This window comes from Lampetra fluviatilis, chromosome 46 (genome assembly GCF_964198595.1).
Source record: "Lampetra fluviatilis chromosome 46, kcLamFluv1.1, whole genome shotgun sequence".
Lineage (NCBI taxonomy): Eukaryota > Metazoa > Chordata > Hyperoartia > Petromyzontiformes > Petromyzontidae > Lampetra > Lampetra fluviatilis.
Genome location: NC_136320.1, coordinates 634,720 through 657,712, shown reverse-complemented (window position 1 = coordinate 657,712; position 22,993 = coordinate 634,720).

Here is a 22,993-nt window from a genome sequence, read left to right as displayed (position 1 = left end):
GGGGGGGACCCTGGGCAGGTAGGCGGGCGGGACGGTGGCTGGGCATGCGGATGAGACGCACCAGGCGGTCTCGTCGACACGCGTCGATGGTGTAAGGCCGCGTGGCTCCTCTGTGCGCAGCGCTGCATTGGCTTTGCGTGCATGTAGGGCAAACCGCTGTGGAAGTTATTCGGAGTTTTAAATGGATTCAATATTCGCAAGCACGTCAACAGCCAGCACATCTCGAAACAACTTATAATAAAATAAATTTTCATAATTTTTTCTTTTAAATTTATCCACATTTATGAAATGTTTTTAACATTTTAAATTTCGAAATATTCATTTTATGGATATTAAATTTATATTAATCTCTACATAAAATGTACATAAATTTGTATTTTAAATTACTTAGGTTGTCAGTTGAGATTTCTTCTAAAACTTCACCTATGTTGTGCATCCTATACAAAATGAACATCTTAAATGTCTTAAAAAATCGCTCTCTCCTCTAACATCTCCCGATTCCTTGGGCCGATTCTATCGGAACATGACTCATTAGATTCTGCCTTGAGGACCTCTACAACGCTCTTGTCATCTCATACTTTTCCGTGCTTCCCGAGGGAAGTTATGAGCGATTGAAGCTTCGTGACAGGCTAATTATAGACTGTCAATGTTGTAAGTTTCCTCTCCAACACGCCGGTGTGCTCTACTCGTAACGAATTGGCGTGTCCTGTTTCCGTGACAAACCTTACTCATTGGCCGTGTCGGGGTGGTGGCGGGTTGAACGACACATTGTTATATTCACCCAAAAAAACCCTCTTGTGGATGTAAAAAGATATATGAATTAAATTGTACGCGAATTATCGCACCGACAATTGGCACGGAAACGATGACACTGCTTGTTCGAATGTTCAAGGTTACGGCTCACCCCCCCCCCCCCCTCCGTGCTGCCGCGCCGGGAAATCGATCGGAACCGGCGTCGCTTTCCCCGTGACGCCACTGCGATGTCCAGCTGTCTTTGTTTTTATTCAAAACACAACAAGTGGTCGAGCTTGTATTTCAAACACATTCATACACGCGTAACAAACCGGTTATAACCGGTTTACCGGTCACACAACAACAACACAACCACACATCGACCAAACCCGACTCCAAAGACACTGAGAAGCAGCTGCCCCCGTCGGCCACTGCGACCGTTCGCTTTTCCGGCTTCCACCTTCCACCCCGGGGGGGTCAACAGCTGCCGTGGGGGGCAAAGTCGGCGCGCTGCCTCCAACCTTTGACCCCCAACAGCCCCCCCCCCCCCATCATCATCAGCTCTGCGGACAAACGAAGCGGCAGCCACCCCCCCCCCCACACCTGGCTCGGCATCGACGAGACGAGCGGGCGACCCTGGGCTCTACCTGGGGGGTGTAACACTTCCATCTGGTGGTCGATTCAGGTACAGCAACTCACCTGGACCACGAGGGGTCCTGCTGCTACTGCTGCTGCTACGAACTCCCTTTGGCAGTGAAGATCACGCGACATGGGAAGCTCTCTGTTGCTCCATCTCTCTCTCTCCTCTCTCGTTTGAGCTGCACGTGGAGTTGGGCGAAACCAAACGAGAGACCGCCGCGGGGGGGAGGGGGGGCAACAAGCAAGGGGGCCCATCGACGTTCACGTTGTGGGCGAATCCATTCACCGCCCCCCCCCCGCCGCTCCCCCCACCTCGGCTGCAAGCTGCGGGGGCCGAACTGGGAGCGAGCAGCGAGGGCGTCGTGGGGCGGCCGCAACTTTGAGAGCCACGGCGCCCGGTGATGGACTCCCCTTGACGATCGCCACCCAGAGCCCCAGCACGCACGGACATCATCGTCGTCGTCGTTGTCAGCAACGGCGGCATTGGGGGGGGGGGGGGAGTCCGGGGAGGAACGAGGACGTTCGGGTGACGTTGAGGCCGACGTCAAACATCACCGCGGAGGTCTCGGGACCGCGCCCGGCGGGGTTGGGGGGTCAACTGGCGGGGTTGGAGGTCACCCGGCGGGGTGGGAGGGTCACCTGGCGGGGTTGGAGGGTCACCTGGCGGGGTTGGGGGTCACCTGGCGGGGTTGGGGGTCACCTGGCGGGGTTGGAGGGCGAGCGGCTGAGGATGACGAGGGACCCCCTCCACCCCGACACCACGAGTCGGAGATGTGGAGCCTCGCGGTCAGCGGTACATCGGCCTGGAAGTCAACTACTCACCCACTCGCCTACTCACCTACTCACCTACCCACCTTCTCACCCACTCACCTACTCACCCACTCACCTACCCATCTACCCACTCACCTACTCACCTTCCCACTCACCTACTCACCCACTCACCTACTCACCCACTCACCTACTCACCCAGCCACTCACCTACTCACCCAGCCACTTACCTAATCACCCACGCACTCACCTACTCACCCACTCACCCACTCACCCACTCACCTACTCACCTACTCACTCACCCACTCACCTACTCACCCACTCACCTACTCACCCAGCCACCCACCTACTCACCCAGCCACCCACCTACTCACCCAGCCACTTACCTAATCACCCACGCACTCACCTACTCACCCACCCACTAGCTCACCGATTCACCCACCCACTCACCTACTCACCCACACACCGACTCACCCACCCACCCACTCACCCACCTACTCACCTACTCACCCACCCACTCACCTACTCACCCACCCACTCACCTACTCACCCACACACCGACTCACCCACCCACTCACCCACCTACTCACCTACTCACCCACCCACTCACCTACTCACCCACCCACTCACCTACTCACCTACCTACTCACCTAGTGAGCCGTCCATCGACCTTGAACTCACTGCAGCTGCGCGATGCTCGAGACTCTTCACAGACGTGTAACCAGTTGAGTAGAAGCAGCAAGACACGACTGTTGACTCGAGACCACGATGTAAGAATATCGCGCGCTTCCTGATAGCCTAAGTTATAAGAGTTACGCGTGTATAAATGTACTGACTTACACAATTATTCGACTTATACGTAGTGGTGCTGGTGGTGGTTGTGGCTATTAAATGATTGTTGCGGTTTTGAACGTGTTAAAGGCGCAGCCCTGCAATTGCTTTGCTTGTGTGATGTGAAACAAAAAATGCTTAATAAACTTTAACTGAGAAATCGGTCTCATGTCACTTCTTTAAATAGCGCAATGTTACTTAAACACAACTTAGTCGTTGTACTCGGCAAACATATCACGGTGTAAATGTGTAATAATGTAATCGTTCACGTTTTCTTAAGTGAGGACTTACAAGTGTGTGTGTGTATACGACTTGTAATGAATATAATTAATCAAACGATGCGTATTTCCATTGGGAGTAACTCCGCTAATCTCTCTTCTATTCTCGAATTGTGCTTCAGTCGCATCCTACGTAGCTGTTGGGGCCGCTGGTCCCCGAAGTCACAACGAGTCCTGTGCAGCCAATGCAACGCCACCTTCCGTCTCAAGCATCACCTGCAGGCGCACCAGAAGACCCACGCGTCCGAGGGGGGCGCTCACCCCGCCCAGCAGGCGGGGTTCCACCACCACCGTCCGCAGGGGCATTTGAAGACGCACCCGTCCGTGGGTCAGCGAACTCAAGTTGTGGCACAGTACCACGTTCAGGGACATTTGAAAACGCAAGCTTCTGCGAATCAGCAGCCTCGAGCTGTGTTACGCCAACACCCACATCCGCAGGGGTATTTAAAGACTCAAGCTTCTGCAGGTCAACGAGCTCAGGCTGTGGCCCAGCACCACCTCGTTCAGGTGCAACTGAAAACACAAGCTTCCGCGGCCGCTCTTTCAGGCGGTGGCGGGCCAGCATCGTGCTCTGCAGGGGCATTTGAAAACACAGCCTTTTGAAGCGCACACTCGTGTTTTGGTCCACCACCACCACCCGCAGGGGCACCTGGCAACACAGGCCTCTTGGAGGTCAGCAAACGCATGCGGCGAGCAGCAGCAGCAGCGACTCACAACTGCGGGGAACGCGCGGGGTGACGTCTGACAGCGGCAACTGCTGGCGAACTGTGTTGGCCTACACTGCACATGTCCACCACATAGCAGACTTCACCACGAATTGAATGCTTGTGGTAATGCACGTGTACACCAGAGGGCACACGTAACACGTCAAGCGCCGGAAATAAAAACTAAACTATCTGGCCGATTTGCACTTCAATTCTTTATTTCTTCACGGATTTTCAAGTAACAAACTACTGCATTGACATCCCAAGCTGTCCCATACGTTTACACCGTTGCATATTTGGTGAACATCGGTGCTGAAATAGTGAAACACACTGCATTCCCAAACAGTGCGCTTCAAATTGGCAACAATCACAGCCATCATTGACTTCAATGCAAAATGCCGCCCCGGTTCCACAAGTCACACAAGCAAGTGGTGTATGCCCTTCGACTCTACTCGACAGAGTCGCGCCATATACAATTCAACTCATCTCGCTGAGACACGTTTAAAGGCATATCAATTAGGGTTTGGGATTAGGGTAAGGAATTAGGTTTAGGGTTAGGGGTTAGGATTAGGGGTTCGGGTTAGGGTGCAGGTTAGAGTTTTGGTTAGCGGTTTAGATTAGGGTTAGGGGTTAAGTTTAGGGTTAGGGGCTAGGGTTTAGGTTAAGGGATTAGGGTTATGGCTGAGGGTTAGGGTTGGAGTCGTTAGGATTAGGGCACCTATGCATGCCAAAATCATCAAAATTTTCATAGCTACATTTTCCAAGAAAGAGTGAATTCCTCCCTTTTGTTTAGCATTAGTATGATATATATTGCATTAAAAGTAGGATATTTCACCATGAACATTTCATGTAAAAAAGAAGCAAATCGGCATATGCCGTTTTTGGCCAATATTGGCCAAATTTTTACAGCTTTCTTTTTCAACAAAAGTGCAATCCTCGGAGTTGTTTAGCCTTATATATCCTATATAATACGTTAAAAAGTTGGAAATTTCACCATGACATTTTCAAGTAAAAAAACAGAAAATCGGCATACCGTTTTTGGCCAATATTGGCCAAACTTTCACAGCTTTATTTTTGGACAATAGTTCATTCCTCTTGTATTTAGCCTTATTATGCTATGTATTAGATTAAAAGTGGAAAATTTTACGATGAAATTTTTACGTCCCACTAAAAGAAAATAGGCATACTAACCTCTGCCGTTTTTGGCCACAATTGGCCAAATTTTTACAGTTTTATTTTTGGACAAAAGTTAATTCATCCATTGTATTTACCCTTAGTATGCTATGTATTAGATTAAAAGTGGAACATTTTAGGACTAAATTATTATTTGGTTCTTTCGGTTAAGTCACGTCTAAAGATAAAATAATAAATTAAATTAAATAATAGAATATTTAATTTATTATTTTATCTTTAGACGTGACTTAACCGAAATAACCAAATAATAATTCCTGCAGTCACGAAAGTTCTAAAATTAAGATTTAGGACTAAATGTTCACGTCCCAAAAAAACCGACATACTAACCTCTGCTGTTTATGTCCAAAATGAGCCAAATTCCCATAGCTTTATTTTTCAACAACAAGTGCATTCCTCCATTGTGTTTGCTGTAGTATTCTACATATTACGTACAAAATTAAACATTTCACGATACATGTTCAACTCAGAAAATCTGCACACCTTTTTTGCCAAAAAGCAAATTGGCATACTAATCTATGCCGTTTTTGGACAAAATTGTGTTAGGGTTTGGGTGAAGGTTAGGTAGGGGTTAAGGTAAGAGGTTAGAGGAAGAGGTTAGGGGTTAGGGCAAGGGGTTTGGGGTAAGGGGTTAGGGTGAATGTTAGGGGTTAGGGTTTAGGGTTAGGGTCATTTAGGGTTAGGGCTTAGGTTTAGCATTAGAGTTTAGGGTTAGGGGTTAGAGTTAGAGGTTAGGGCTAGGGGATGAGGTTCAGGGTTAGGGGTTATGGTTAGGGTAGGATTTGTGGAGGATTAGGGTCAATGTTAGGTTCAGTGTTAGGGGTTAGGGTTACGGGTTATGGTTAGGGGTTAGGGGATGTACGATATGTACGGTGTGAAAGAAGTTCAACATACACACGAACATGGACACTCGCTAAATAACCTAACCATCATGGACACTCGCTAAATAACCTAACCATCATGGACACTCGCTAAATAACCTAACCATCATGGACACTCGCTAAATAACCTAACCATCATGGACACTCGCTAAATAACCTAACCATCATGGACACTCGCTAAATGACCTAACCAACATGGACATTCGCTAAATAACCTAACCAACATGGACACTCACTAAATAACCTAACCATCATGGACACTCGCTAAATAACCTAACCAACATGGACACTCGCTAAATGACCTAACCATCATGGACACTCGCTAAATGACCTAACCAACATGGAAACTCACTAAATAACCTAACCAACATGGACACTCGCTAAATAACCTAACCATCATGGTGCTGTAGCGCCACCGTGTGGTCACGTGGTACCACTGCAGTGCCTGGCGCGGTGACTGCAGCAGTGGCGCTGTGCGGTGTCTTCACGGCTTCATCGCCGCCAACCCGCTTGGGACTAACGCCAGGACGCCGCAGCAGCAGCGACTCACAACTGCGGGGAACGCGCGGGGTGACGCCTGACAGCGGCAACTGCTGGCGTGCTGTGTTGGCCTACACTGCACATGTCCACCACATAGCAGATGTAACCACGAATTGAATACTTGTGGTAGTAAATCTTGACTTGTGGTACTGCACTTGTCCACCAGAGGGCACACGTAACACGTCAAGCGCCGGGAAAAAAACAAAACTAAACTCTGCGGCCGAATTGCATTGCAATTCTTTATTTCTTCACGGATTTTCAAGTAACAGACTATTGCATTGACATCCCAAGCTGTCCTATACGTTTACACCGTTGCATATTTGGTGAACTTCGGTGCTGAAATAGTGAAACGCACTGCATTCCCAAACAGTGTGCTTCAAATCGGCAACAATCACACCCATCATTGACTTCAATGCAATATGCCGCCCCGGTTCCACACGTCACACAACAAGCAAGTGGTGTGTGCCCTTCGACTCTACTCGACAGAGTAGCGCCATATACAATTCAACTCATCTCGCTGAGACGCGTTTAAAGGCATATCAATTAGGGTTTGGGATTAGGGTTAGGAATTATGTTTAGGGTTAGGGGTTAGTATTAGGGGTTAGGGTTACGGGTTATGGTTATGGTGTGGGTTAGAGTTATGGTTAGGGGTTTAGGTTAGGGTTAGGGATTAAGTTTAGGGTTAAGGGCTAGGGTTTAGGTTAAGGGATTAGGGTTATGGCTGAGGGTTAAGGTTGGGGTAGTTAGGATTAGGGCACCTATGCAGTTTTATGCCAAAATCATCAAAATTTTCATAGCTACATTTTCCAAGAAAGAGTGAATTCCTCCCTTTTGTTTAGCATCAGTATGCTATATATTGCATTAAAAGTGGGATATTTCACCATGAACATTTCATGTAAAAAAAGAAACAAATCGGCATACTAACCTATGCCGTTTTTGTCCACAATTGGCCAAATTTTTACAGCTTTATTTTTGGACGAAAGTTAATTCCTCTGTTGTATTTACCCTTAGTATGCTATGTAGTAGATTAAAAGGGGAAAATTTCACGATGAAATTTTTACGTCCCACAAAAATAAAATCGCCATGCTAACCTATGCCGTTTTTGGCCACAATTGGCCAAATTTTTACAGCTTTATTTTCAACAAAAAGTTAATTCATCCATTGAATTTACCCTTAGTATGCTATGTATTAGATTAAAAGTGGAACATTTTACGATGAAATGTTCACGTCCTAAAAAAATAAACGACATACTAACATCTACTGTTTATGGCCAAAATGAGCCAAATTCCCATAGCTTTAGTTTTTCAACAACAAGTGCATTCCTCCGTTGTGTTTGCTGTAGTATTCTACATATTACGTACAAAATAAAAAAATTCACGATAAATTTCTCAACTCACAGAAAATCGACACCTTTTTTGGCCAAAAAGCAAATTGGCATACTAATCTCTGCCGTTTTTGGACAAAATTGTGTTTGGGTTTGGGTGAAGGTTAGGGGTTTGGGGTTAGGGTGAATGTTAGGGGTTGGGGTTAGGGGTATTTAGGGTTAGGACTTAGGGTTAGCATTAGAGTTTAGGGTTAGGGGTTAGCGTTAGGGCTAGGGGATAGGGTTCAGGGTTTAGGGTTAGCAGTTAGGGTTAGGGGTTAAGGTTAGGGGTTATGGTTAGGGTAGGATTAGGGGAGGATTAGGGTCAATGTTAGGGTTAGTATTAGGGGTTAGGGTTAGTGTTTAGGTGTTAGGGTTAGGGGATAGGGTTCGGGTTTCGGGTGAGGGGTTAGTGTTAGGGATAGCGTTAGGGCTCGATTATTCCGACTCACTACTCTCCGACACATCTGGCAAAAACATGACCAAGCTGCAGCGAGTACAACATCCTTGGGCAGGCGTCATGACGGATACTGCAAAATACGACAATGTCTGTCCAGTGCTCACCGAAATGCTTTGGCTTCCTGTTACCGAACTCATACATGAAAAGGTTGCACGCATTACATACAAGGCGTTTGCCACAAATGAACCCCAATACCTTGCTGAAATCATTATAGAGCATAAACCATCACGCAAAATCTGGTCATCCTCGCAGCAGCTTTTGGCTAGTCAGATGAGCTTCTGCAGCTGTCTGGAATGTTCTTCCTTCCGATATTAGGTAATCACTGGAGCTACGTATTTTTTAAATCCAGACTTCAAATAATTTTCTTTAGAACTGCTATATTTGTGCTTAGTATGTTGTCCTTACTCCGCACCTCCGATGAGAATGGTTGGCTATGTACGGTGTGAAAGAAGTTCAACATACACACCAACTTGCACACTCGCTAAATAACCTAACCATCATGAACACTCGCTAAATAACCTAACCAACATGGACACTCGCTAAATAACCTAACCATCATGGACACTCGCTAAATAACCTAACCATCATGGACACTCGCTAAATAACCTAACCATCATGGACACTCGCGAAATAACCTAACCATCATGGACACTCGCTAAATAACCTAACCATCATGGACACTCGCTAAATAACCTAACCATCATGGACACTCGCTAAATAACCTAACCAACATGGACACTCGCTAAATAACCTAACCAACATGGACACTCGCTAAATAACCTAACCATCATGGACACTCGCTAAATAACCTAACCATCATGGACACTCGCTAAATAACCTAACCATCATGGACACTCGCGAAATAACCTAACCATCATGGACACTCGCGAAATAACCTAACCATCATGGACACTCGCTAAATAACCTAACCATCATGGACACTCGCTAAATAACCTAACCAACATGGACACTCGCTAAATAACCTAACCAACATGGACACTCGCTAAATAACCTAACCATCATGGACACTCGCTAAATAACCTAACCATCATGGACACTCGCTAAATAACCTAACCATCATGGACACTCGCTAAATAACCTAACCATCATGGACACTCGCTAAATAACCTAACCATCATGGACACTCGCTTAATAACCTAACCATCATGGACACTCGCTAAATAACCTAACCATCATGGACACTCGCTAAATAACCTAACCATCATGGACACTCGCTAAATAACCTAACCAACATGGACACTAACTAAATAACCTAACCATCATGGACACTCGCTAAATGACCTAACCTACATGGACACTCGCTAAATAACCTAACCAACATGGACACTCGCCAAATGACCTAACCATCATGGACACTCGCTAAATGACCTAACCAACATGGACACTCACTAAATAACCTAACCATCATGGACACTCGCTAAATGACCTAACCAACATGGACACTCGCCAAATGACCTAACCAACATGGACACTCGCTAAATGACCTAACCAACATGGACACTCGCTAAATAACCTAACCAACATGGACACTCGCTAAATAACCTAACCATCATGGACACTCGCTAAATGACCTAACCAACATGGACACTCGCCAAATGACCTAACCAACATGGACACTCGCTAAATGACCTAACCATCATGGACACTCGCTAAATGACCTAACCAACATGGACACTCGCCAAATGACCTAACCAACATGGACACTCGCTAAATGACCTAACCAACATGGACACTCGCTAAATAACCTAACCAACATGGACACTCGCTAAATAACCTAACCATCATGGACACTCGCTAAATGACCTAACCAACATGGACACTCACTAAATAACCTAACCATCATGGACACTCGCTAAATGACCTGACCAACATGGACACTCGCTAAATGACCTAACCAAAATGGACACTCGCTAAATAACCTAACCATCATGGTGCTGTAGCGCCACCGTGTGGTCACGTGGTACCACTGCAGCGCCTGGCGCGGTGACTGCAGCAGTGGCGCTGTGCGGCGTCTTCACGGCTTCATCGCCGCCAACCCGCTTGGGACTAACGCCAGGACGCCGCAGCAGCAGCGACTCACAACTGCGGGAAACGCGCGGGGTGACGCCTGACAGCGGCAACTGCTGGCGAACTGTGTTGGCCTACACTGCACATGTCCACCACATAGCAGACGTAACCACGAATTGAATGCTTGTGGTAGTAAATCTTGACTTGTGGTACTGCACTTATCCACCAGAGAGCACACGTAACACGTCAAGCGCCGGTGAAAAAAACTATACTCTGCGGCTGATTTGCATTGCAATTCTTTATTTCTTCACGGATTTTCAAGTAACAAACTATTGCATTGACATCCCACGTTGTTCCATACGTTTACACCGTTGCATATTTGGTGAACATCGGTGCTGAAATAGTGAAACGCACTGCATTCCCAAACAGTGCGCTTCAAATCAGCAACAATCACAGCCATCATCGACTTCAATGCAAAATGCCGCCCCGGTTCCACAAGTCACACAACAAGCAAGTGGTGTGTGCCCTTCGACTCTACTCGACAGAGTCGCGCCATATAAAATTCAACTCATTCGCTGAGATGCGTTTAAAGGCATATCAATTGGGGTTTTGGATTAGGGTTAGGAATTAGGATTAGGGGTTAGGATTAGGGGTTCGGGTTAGGGTTACGGGTTATGGTTAGGGTGCGGGTTAGAATAATGGTTAGGGGTTTAGGTTAGGGTTGGGGGTTAAGTTTAGGGTTAGGGGCTAGGGTTTAGGGGTTAGGGTTATGGCTGAGGGTTAGGGTAGTTAGGATTAGGGCACCTATTCAGTTTTATGCTAAAATCATCCAAATTTTCATAGCTACATTTTCCAAGAAAAAGTGAATTCCTCCCTTTTGTTTAACATTAGTATGTTATATATTGCATTAAAAGTAGGATCTTTCACCATGAACATTTCATGTAAAAAAAGAAGCAAATCGGCATACTAACCTATGCTGTTTTTGGCCAATGTTGGCCAAATTTTTACAGCTTTCTTTTCAACAAAAGTGCAATCCTCGGTGTTGTTTAGCCTTATATATCCTATATATTACGTAAAAAAGTTGGAAATTTCACTATTAAATTTTCAACTAAAACAAGTATAACCCGTAAAAACAAAGTTTTTCACTATAAATCCTTTATATGCGTGGCGGCTAGAGTCCTCTCGTCCTCTGGCTTGAGATGGCTGCCACCTATGGGTCAGATGATTGCATGCCACCATTAAGCAATTGGTAATTAAATATAATATTTTTGTCCTAAAAAGTGTAACATTTTGGAAAACATTTTCACGAACATTAATTGTCACGCACAACGAGTCTGTGTGCAAAATGTCAGCTCGATTGGATCACGGGAAGTGGGTTAAAAAACGACTGAAAGATTTGCACGGTCGTAAGCGCGCAAGCAAGTGAACTTAATGTAAAGGATTTAATAAATATATTCGCCTGTGGAGGACGCGGTGATCGATCTCGCGAACTTTGGCATGGGAAGCGAGGGCACTACCAACTGCGCTACTCCGCCACGACCTGTGGAGGTGTCACGCTCGGGCTCCTACACTGTGACGTTCAGCCAAAGCCATGAATGAGTTCTATTTGAATAAATGTAAAAAAATATATTCGCCTGTGGAGAACGCAGGGATCGATCCTGCGACCTTTGGCATTGGGAAGCGAGGGCACTACCAACTGCGCTACTCCGCCAGGGCCTATTGAGGTGCCACGCTCTGGGCTCCTACACTGTGACGTTCAGCCAAAGCCATGAATGAGTTCTATTTGAATAAATGTAAAATAATTATTTTTTGCCTAAAAAGTGTAAAATTTAGAACATTAATTGTCACGCACAACGAGTCTGTGTAGAAAATGTCAGCTCGATTGGATCACGGGAAGTGGGTTAAAAAAACGACCGCAATATTTACACGGTCCAAAGCAAGCAAGCAAGTGAACTTAATATAAAGGATTTAAAAAGAAGCAAATCGGCATACTAACCTATGCCGTTTTTGGCCAATATTGGCCACATTTTTACGCTTTCTTTTTCAACAAAAGTGCAATCCTCGGGGTTGTTTTGACTTATATATCCGATATATTACGTAAAAAAGTTGGAAATTTCACCATGAAATTTTAAAGTAAAAAAAGAAAATCGGCATACTAATCTACGCCGTTTTTGGCCAATAGTGGCCAAACTTTCACAGCTTTATTTTTGGACAATAGTTCATTCCTCTATTGCAGGAGTCCTCAAACTTTTTAAACAGGGGGCCAGTTCACTGTCCCTCAGACCGTTGGAGGGCCGGACTATAGTTAAAAAAACTATGAACAAATTCCTATGCACACTGCATATATCTTATTTTGAAGTGAAGAAACAAAACGGGAACAAATACAATATTTAAAATGAAGAACAAGTAAAGTTAAATCAACAAACTTGCCAGTATTTCAATGGTGACTATGGGCCTGCTTTTGGCTAATGAGATGGTCAATGTCCGGTTCCATATTTGTCACTGCTAGTCGTAACAAGTGATGCAAGTGTGCATCCGTTAGTCTAGATCTGGTTGGAGATTTCAAATGTTTCATTCTGGAAAAAGTCTGTTCACAGACATAAGTGCTGCCAAAGATGGTTGCCATTTTGAGTGCATGGTTCCTGAGACGAGGATATGTCTCAGAGGGGAGAGATGCATAGGAAGTATGAAGGCTGCTTGACTTGAATGCGTCTTTCAGAGAGTCACAATTCTGCAGTTCAGCCAGTTCCATTTGGTAAATTGTATCCACATTTTCAATGTCAATAGAAAATGGGTTACGGAAAAGCTGTATCTCCTGTTCATGGAGATGAAGCTCTTTAAATCTAAATTGGAACTGTTGGGGCCGCTGGTCCCCGAAGTCCCTCCCTGCTCCGTGCCTATGGCAGGGGCTCCGCCGTGCGCCGACCCCTCGCTGCTCTACGAGCCGCTGCTGCCGTCGCTGGGCTCATCGCCCGACGGCTCCCCTCCCCGGTCAGTCCCTCCGCGAGCTCGTGTGAGCGGCATAGCTCGCCGCACGCCCTCGTTCACCTGCAGACGCTGCGGTGTCTCTCCACGGAGCACGCGCTATGAAACGGGGGTCAGGGGTCGGAGGGCGAACGACGCTGCCCTCACACTGCGCGAGTCCCGGCGGCGACAGACGGAGCGGGGGCCTGCGGACGCACCGACCCCTTCCCCCACACTACGAGCGCACACACCTGCACACACGCGACACCCACTCGTGCGCCGCTCTACGCAGCGCTCACTCACGTGGCGAACCACTGTGTACACACACGCACCCACACGTTCCCACTGCTCGACAAGATCACGCGAGGCCACGCTTCGCTATTAATGATTTATTATTCGCTACCTGGTAACTAATGTTGAATCAGTGAGTCGACGAGGCTGGCCTATTCCACCAAACCTGTACCTATTCCTTATCTATCGGCTATTATCCTACTTCACCTTCTTACTCCCTGTTAGATGCCCACGGCGGTTCGTTGATCCCGTACTCGCAGCGTGCCTCGATGCGTCTCACGGACGTTCGGGTCGCTGGACTGGAGAGCGTCCTGTCGCCTGGCGCTGGAGAGAAGAGAGCCCGATTTCCCCTTTGCGCCCACTATTTATCCTCCCTACCTCAAAGGGATGCGGCTCTGAACAATGGGCTCGCGCCCCTCTGGCACGCGCACCGCGGCTCCGGGCGCCTGTGATATGCTAATCAGTGTGCGGCGTTGCGCGGCGTACATTCTAATTAATCCCTTTCCCTCCCTAACAATGGTGCCTGCGCGCTCAAGCGTAATTATCCCGACCATCCGTGACTATGCGCAAGAGTCCCTGCGGTCCCGCTACTCATGCTGTCCCGTCCCTCCCCTGCTTGCCCCGTCGACACGTGGGTGGTGTGTGTGGGGGATGCGCTTCAACCGCGGTGGCCGAATGCCCCTCGCCGCGGCCACGCCATCTTAAGGCAGGTCGCAGCGCCGCGGTGCAACGTAGCGTCGGGGGAGGCCGTCCAATATCCTGATCGCCGGAAACCGTGAGAGTTAATCCCGATAAGGGTTTCTCGGATAAAAACCGGTCGAACAGGTGACCTTCCCTTCCAGCTCTATGGGGGGGGGGGGGGGGGGGGAATGCGTGCGGGTGTGTTCATGTGAGGTGAGGTGAGGGGGACGAGGGGTTGGCTCCGTTGCTTGGTGGTGGCGAGGTCGGGGATGGGGCGCCTGCCGAACGGCTTCGTGGCGGCGGCATCACATAGCTAATCGTGCTCGTGGGAGGTGCGGACCTACCCCCGTGTCTCCCAGTGTTGCCCTGTATCGTCCAGTTTCACTCAAAGTATCCCTGTGTATCCGCACCTCCGAGTAGCGCGGTTGGCTACGTAGGGTGCGAAAGAAGATCAACATACAAAACATACAGCGGGTGCACGCGTTCAAATTTTAAAAAAAACTTTTTAAGGAGAACCCATAATCGTGTCAATTATTTTTTTTATATATTAAGCACATTCCTGCGGAGGGCGCTGGTAGGAACGTTGGGTTGCTCGGTCAATGGCCAGGGTCAACGGCGGCGTGGTGTATTCCGCAAATATGGCCGACTGAGGGTGGGCACAATCCGGCGTGAGTAGGTTAAACGTTGAGTTTTATAGGGGCACCTAGGGGTGACCAGCCCCTCCCCACCCAGCCCCACCCTCCCCACCCAGCCCCTTTCCACCCTCCCCACCCAGCCCCTCCCCACCCAGCCCCTCCCCACCCAGCCCCACCCAGCCCCTCCTCACCCTCCCCACCCCTCCCACCCCCACCCACCACTCCCCACCCTCCCCTCTCCTCCCAGCCCCACCCCTCCCATTTTTGGATGCACGACGGACGGACGGACACAATAATCCCCTGTGGGCTGGTGTAACCAGGAGGTTACACCAGCCCACAGGGGAATCCCCTTCAACTGTTCTGAAGTGTGTATAAGACTTGTGGTGAAAATTCAGTCACGTGATTCGTAATACTGGTAGGAACCACCTGGTTCCACCAGCCCACAAGGGATTATTGTGTCCGTCCGTCGTGCAGGGAGGGGCTGGGTGGAGAGGGAGGGGATGGGTGGGGAGGGAGGGAGGGGCTGGGTGGGGAGGAGAGGGTGGGGAGGGGCTGGGTGGGGAGGGTGGGGCTGGGTGGGGAGGGGAAGGTGAGGAGGGGCTGGGTGGCGAGGGTGGGGCTGGGTGGGGAGGGTGGGGGTGGGAGGGGTGGGGCTGGGTGGGGAGGGGCTGGTCACCCCGTGGTGCCCTTATAAAACTCAACGTTTAACCTACTCACGCCGGCTTGTGCCCGCCCTCACAGTCGGGCATATTTGCGGAATACATCACGCCGCCGTTGACTCTGGCCATTGACCGAGCAACCCAACGTTCCTACCAGCTCCCTCCGCAGGAATGTGTTATTCCCACGCCGAGTGGCTCTTCCCCATCTCTCTTCAATTCTCTCGTCTCGATTTCGACTCCCGTGCAAATGTAATTGACAGCCAGAGCATGGCCATGTCAAGCTCACGACTCACCGACCGTACGGGCGGAATTTAAAATGTCACTATAAATGTGTTTGTTTCTATATATAACCTTGCCTACACTTTGGGACCGTTCATAAATGACGTCACGCGATATTGGACGATTTTTGACCCCCCCCCCCCTTCGTCACACGGCGTCACAAAAAGTCAGACCCCCCCCTCAAATATGACGTCACAAAGCTCTGCCCCCCCTCCCCTCCCCCCCCAAAAAAAACTTGCTTCAAATCGCTTTAAACTATTGTCATTGTAGTGCGTATTTAATGTGTCGCTGCACTCTGATGTTGTAGGAGAAAACATTTGTAGGGGTGATTGTCACTCACCATTCAACAGCCCTGCAGTTCCACTTATTGTCAATAGAGTGCAGAGGCGTTACCTCGCCGGGGCAAATGCCCATGGGCCAGAAAGAGGCCAACGGCAGATCCCAGTAAACGGATCCTGGGACACATTCCCCGGGCCCGCGGATGGGGGGGACCGGGGGAATGATGTCACCTTCCAGGATGACCCAGAGTGTTCCAGAAGGAGGGCGTGGCTAGAGCGGAGGAAGCCACCAACGGGTATATAAGCCAGAGCACTCACAGCTCTGGCTCAGTTACAGAGGTCGCAAACGGGTTTTGATTCCTTACCCGTAACTGGCCGCACCAGGGTCGAAAACGGGTACCCGTACCCTACCCGATACCCGGCTACCCGTACCCGGCCGGGTATCGGGTAGGGTACGGGTACCCGATTGCGACCTCTGGGATGAAGCCATGTTGCAGGTGCGAGTGGGTTGATTCTAGGAACTTGAATTGTGAGAAGAGACAAGACGTTGGGAAATGAGTGACAAACGGTTACTCACCAGTGACTCACGGCCTACCTGTACCCGTACCCGGCAGCACCAGGCAGAGGTGGGACAAAGTCATTGTTATGCAAGTCCAAGTCGAGTCGCAAGTCATCAAATTCATGACTCGAGTCTGACTCGAGTCCAAGTCACATGACTCGAGTCCACATCTCATAGGTGGGACAAAGTCATTGTTATGCAAGTCCAAGTCGAGTCGCAAGTCATCAAATTCATGACTCGAGTCTGACTCGAGTCCAAGTCACATGACTCGAGTCCACACCTCTGGCACCAGGGTCACAAACGGGTACTCGTACCCGGCTGGGTACCCGTACCCGGCTGGGTACGGGTAGCCAGGTATCGGGTAAGGTACGGGTATCGGGTACCCGGTTGTGACCTCTGCTCAGTTATCTCCACACTGAAGACTGAAGCTCGGGCTGGAGGACAGGACCCTGGACCCCAAGCTCCGCTGTCCTTCTAAGGGCCGGAGCTCAGTGAGGTCAGGGGTCAGGACCCACGGACCAGGAGGTCAGGGTCAGTTAGCCTCCCATAGGTCCCAGCCGGAGGACGATAGGGAACGGGTTACCAGTGTGGGTCCCGTATCGTTCGGAGGCCACAGCTCCCTAGGAAGCGGGTGAAGGGACCGATATACCCTTGATGATAGGGACCCTGTAGTAAAAGACAATAAACCAACGTGTGACTCATAAGAAGTTTATTCGTCAGCATTTACAACACTACACATTTATAAAAAAAAAGACTATTTCATTAAGTAGAACGTGTTGTCGATATTTATTTAAAGTTGCGCATTTTGATGTGACGTCACATTTCTCAAACCTCCCCCGCCGCCTTCGTCACACATCGTCACGAATGTCTAACCCCCCCCCCTTAGGTGCGTGACGTCATTTATGGACGGCCCCTAAGTCACGGCCAGGCAAATAAAGGGGAAGTTCCGAGAGGGATCGGGGCTCGTTGTCTGGGTATCAACTGGAAGCTCTTCGCGCATAGTCGTTTATTAAACGTGTTGCCTCCAACTTATTGTGTGTGCGCCTCCGTGTATGTCACACACTACATATGTGTAACAATCCTTATAACATATGTATAACATTATGCGAGAGCCGGGGCACTATAATCCTATACACATATATAATAGCCCAGATCTGTCCTTCTGTGACTGTGATTAATGCCCCCGGATTGGTTGAAGGGCGTCACGTGACCGCGAGCCAGCAGCCAACCAGAGGTGCGCCCATCCAAAACATGTACGCTCCCGGATTGGTTGAAGTGCGTCAGGTGACCGTGACGCACTTCAACCTTCTGGTTGTTGGGGGGTGCCGCAGGCCGTGGTTGTTCGGGGACGCTGCAGACGATGTTGTTGGGGGGCGCCAACAACCTAGTAGTGCCCCGGGGTACTATAGTAGTACTATGAAACCCCGGGGTACTATAGTAGTACTATTAAACCCCGGGGTCCCGCCATGAGGTTCATATATGCGTGGCCATCGTGGAGAAGGGGGAGGGGTCGCGAAGGAAAGGCGTGGACACGTGGAATTTGACTCGCACATAGACCCATAGACGACTCACAGAGACCCATAGACTACTCACACAGACACCCATAGACTACTCACACAGAGACCCATAGACGACTCACACAGAGACCCATAGACGACTCACAGAGACCCATAGACGACTCACAGAGACCCATAGACGACTCACAGAGACCCATAGACGACTCACACATAGACCCATAGACGACTCACACAGAGACCCATAGACGACTCACAGAGACCCATAGGCGACTCACACAGAGACCCATAGACGACTCACACAGAGACCCATAGACGACTCACAGAGACCCATAGACGGCTCACATAGACCCATAGATGACTCACAGAGACCCATAGGCTCACACAGAGACCCATAGACTCACACACATAGACCCATAGACGACTCACAGAGACCCATAGGCTCACACAGAGACCCATAGACTCACACACATAGACCCATAGACGACTCACAGAGACCCATAGACTACTCACACAGACACCCATAGACTACTCACACAGAGACCCATAGACGACTCACACAGAGACCCATAGACGACTCACAGAGACCCATAGACGACTCACAGAGACCCATAGACGACTCACACATAGACCCATAGACGACTCACACAGAGACCCATAGACGACTCACAGAGACCCATAGACGACTCACAGAGACCCATAGACGACTCACAGAGACCCATAGACGACTCACAGAGACCCATAGACGACTCACACAGAGACCCATAGACGACTCACACAAAGACCCATAGACTCACACACATAGACCCATAGACGACTCACAGAGACCCATAGACTACTCACACAGACACCCATAGACTACTCACACAGAGACCCATAGACGACTCACACAGAGACCCATAGACGACTCACAGAGACCCATAGACGACTCACAGAGACCCATAGACGACTCACAGAGACCCATAGACGACTCACACATAGACCCATAGACGACTCACACAGAGACCCATAGACGACTCACAAAGACCCATAGACGACTCACAGAGACCCATAGACGACTCACAGAGACCCACAGACGACTCACAGAGACCCATAGACGACTCACAGAGACCCATAGACGACTCACACAAAGACCCATAGACTCACACACATAGACCCATAGACGACTCACAGAGACCCATAGGCGACTCACACAGAGACCCATAGACGACTCACACAGAGACCCATAGACGACTCACAGAGACCCATAGACGGCTCACATAGACCCATAGATGACTCACAGAGACCCATAGGCTCACACAGAGACCCATAGACTCACACACATAGACCCATAGACGACTCACAGAGACCCATAGGCTCACACAGAGACCCATAGACTCACACACATAGACCCATAGACGACTCACAGAGACCCATAGACTACTCACACAGACACCCATAGACTACTCACACAGAGACCCATAGACGACTCACACAGAGACCCATAGACGACTCACAGAGACCCATAGACGACTCACAGAGACCCATAGACGACTCACAGAGACCCATAGACGACTCACACAGAGACCCATAGACGACTCACACAAAGACCCATAGACTCACACACATAGACCCATAGACGACTCACAGAGACCCATAGACTACTCACACAGACACCCATAGACTACTCACACAGAGACCCATAGACGACTCACACAGAGACCCATAGACGACTCACAGAGACCCGTAGACGACTCACAGAGACCCATAGACGACTCACAGAGACCCATAGACGACTCACACATAGACCCATAGACGACTCACACAGAGACCCATAGACGACTCACAAAGACCCATAGACGACTCACAGAGACCCATAGACGACTCACAGAGACCCACAGACGACTCACAGAGACCCATAGACGACTCACAGAGACCCATAGACGACTCACACAAAGACCCATAGACTCACACACATAGACCCATAGACGACTCACAGAGACCCATAGGCGACTCACACAGAGACCCATAGACGACTCACACAGAGACCCATAGACGACTCACAGAGACCCATAGACGGCTCACATAGACCCATAGATGACTCACAGAGACCCATAGGCTCACACAGAGACCCATAGACTCACACACATAGACCCATAGACGACTCACAGAGACCCATAGGCTCACACAGAGACCCATAGACTCACACACATAGACCCATAGACGACTCACAGAGACCCATAGACTACTCACACAGACACCCATAGACTACTCACACAGAGACCCATAGACGACTCACACAGAGACCCATAGACGACTCACAGAGACCCATAGACGACTCACAGAGACCCATAGACGACTCACACATAGACCCATAGACGACTCACACAGAGACCCATAGACGACTCACAGAGACCCATAGACGACTCACAGAGACCCATAGACGACTCACAGAGACCCATAGACGACTCACAGAGACCCATAGACGACTCACACAGAGACCCATAGACGACTCACACAAAGACCCATAGACTCACACACATAGACCCATAGACGACTCACAGAGACCCATAGACTACTCACACAGACACCCATAGACTACTCACACAGAGACCCATAGACGACTCACACAGAGACCCATAGACGACTCACAGAGACCCATAGACGACTCACAGAGACCCATAGACGACTCACAGAGACCCATAGACGACTCACACATAGACCCATAGACGACTCACACAGAGACCCATAGACGACTCACAAAGACCCATAGACGACTCACAGAGACCCATAGACGACTCACAGAGACCCACAGACGACTCACAGAGACCCATAGACGACTCACAGAGACCCATAGACGACTCACACAAAGACCCATAGACTCACACACATAGACCCATAGACGACTCACAGAGACCCATAGGCGACTCACACAGAGACCCATAGACGACTCACACAGAGACCCATAGACGACTCACAGAGACCCATAGACTCACACACATAGACCCATAGACGACTCACAGAGACCCATAGGCGACTCACACAGAGACCCATAGACGACTCACACAGAGACCCATAGACGACTCACAGAGACCCATAGACGGCTCACATAGACCCATAGATGACTCACAGAGACCCATAGGCTCACACAGAGACCCATAGACTCACACACATAGACCCATAGACGACTCACAGAGACCCATAGGCTCACACAGAGACCCATAGACTCACACACATAGACCCATAGACGACTCACAGAGACCCATAGACTACTCACACAGACACCCATAGACTACTCACACAGAGACCCATAGACGACTCACACAGAGACCCATAGACGACTCACAGAGACCCATAGACGACTCACAGAGACCCATAGACGACTCACAGAGACCCATAGACGACTCACACATAGACCCATAGACGACTCACACAGAGACCCATAGACGACTCACAGAGACCCATAGACGACTCACAGAGACCCATAGACGACTCACACAGAGACCCATAGACGACTCACACAAATACCCATAGACTCACACACATAGACCCATAGACGACTCACAGAGACCCATAGGCGACTCACACAGAGACCCATAGACGACTCACACAGAGACCCATAGACGACTCACAGAGACCCATAGACTCACACACATAGACCCATAGACGACTCACAGAGACCCATAGGCGACTCACACAGAGACCCATAGACGACTCACACAGAGACCCATAGACGACTCACAGAGACCCATAGACGGCTCACATAGACCCATAGATGACTCACAGAGACCCATAGGCTCACACAGAGACCCATAGACTCACACACATAGACCCATAGACGACTCACAGAGACCCATAGGCTCACACAGAGACCCATAGACTCACACAGAGACCCATAGGCTCACCCATGGACCCATAGACTCACACAGAGACCCATAGACTCATACAGATACCCATAAACTCACATAAAGACACAAAGACGCATCACACAGAGACCCATAGACTCGCACAGAGACCCATAGACTCATACAGAGACCCATAGACTCACACAGAAACTCATAGACGACTCACACAAAGACCCATAGGCTCACACATAGACTTATAGACTCACACATAGACCCATAGACTCACACAGAAACTCATAGACGACTCACACAAAGACCCATAGGCTCACACATAAACTTATAGACTCACACATAGACACATAGACTCATATAGAGAAACATACATTCACATAGACGACACACAGAAACCCATAGACTCACACAGAGACCTATAGGCTCACAAAGAGACTCACACAGAGACCCCTAGACTCACACAGAACCCCATAGACTCACGGAAGACATTTTTCATGGCAATAAGGGAAATGTGAAGAGGGCTCATTGTCTGAAACGTCGCCAATTATATATTTTTGTATTTTTTAATTAGCTTTTTGTTTGAATTGTGCTTGTGCACTACTTTAAATGCAGCAGCAGCAGATCATTGATCAATTCCTTATTGTGAATTACACCCCTCCGTCACCCACGTGCCCCTCCCCCCGACCTACCCCCCCCCACTCCCCACCAGCTGGCTCCTCATCCCAAAGGTCCCCCGTGTAGTCTTCGCAGACTGTTGGGGCAAGTGCTGTTAGTAGCGAGCGCCTATGAAAGCCGGCACGGCACACGAAGGGGTGGGTGGCCTGCACGACGCCTGGCCACCTTTGTCTCCCCAGGCATCCCATCCCCAGTCTCACCGCGGCT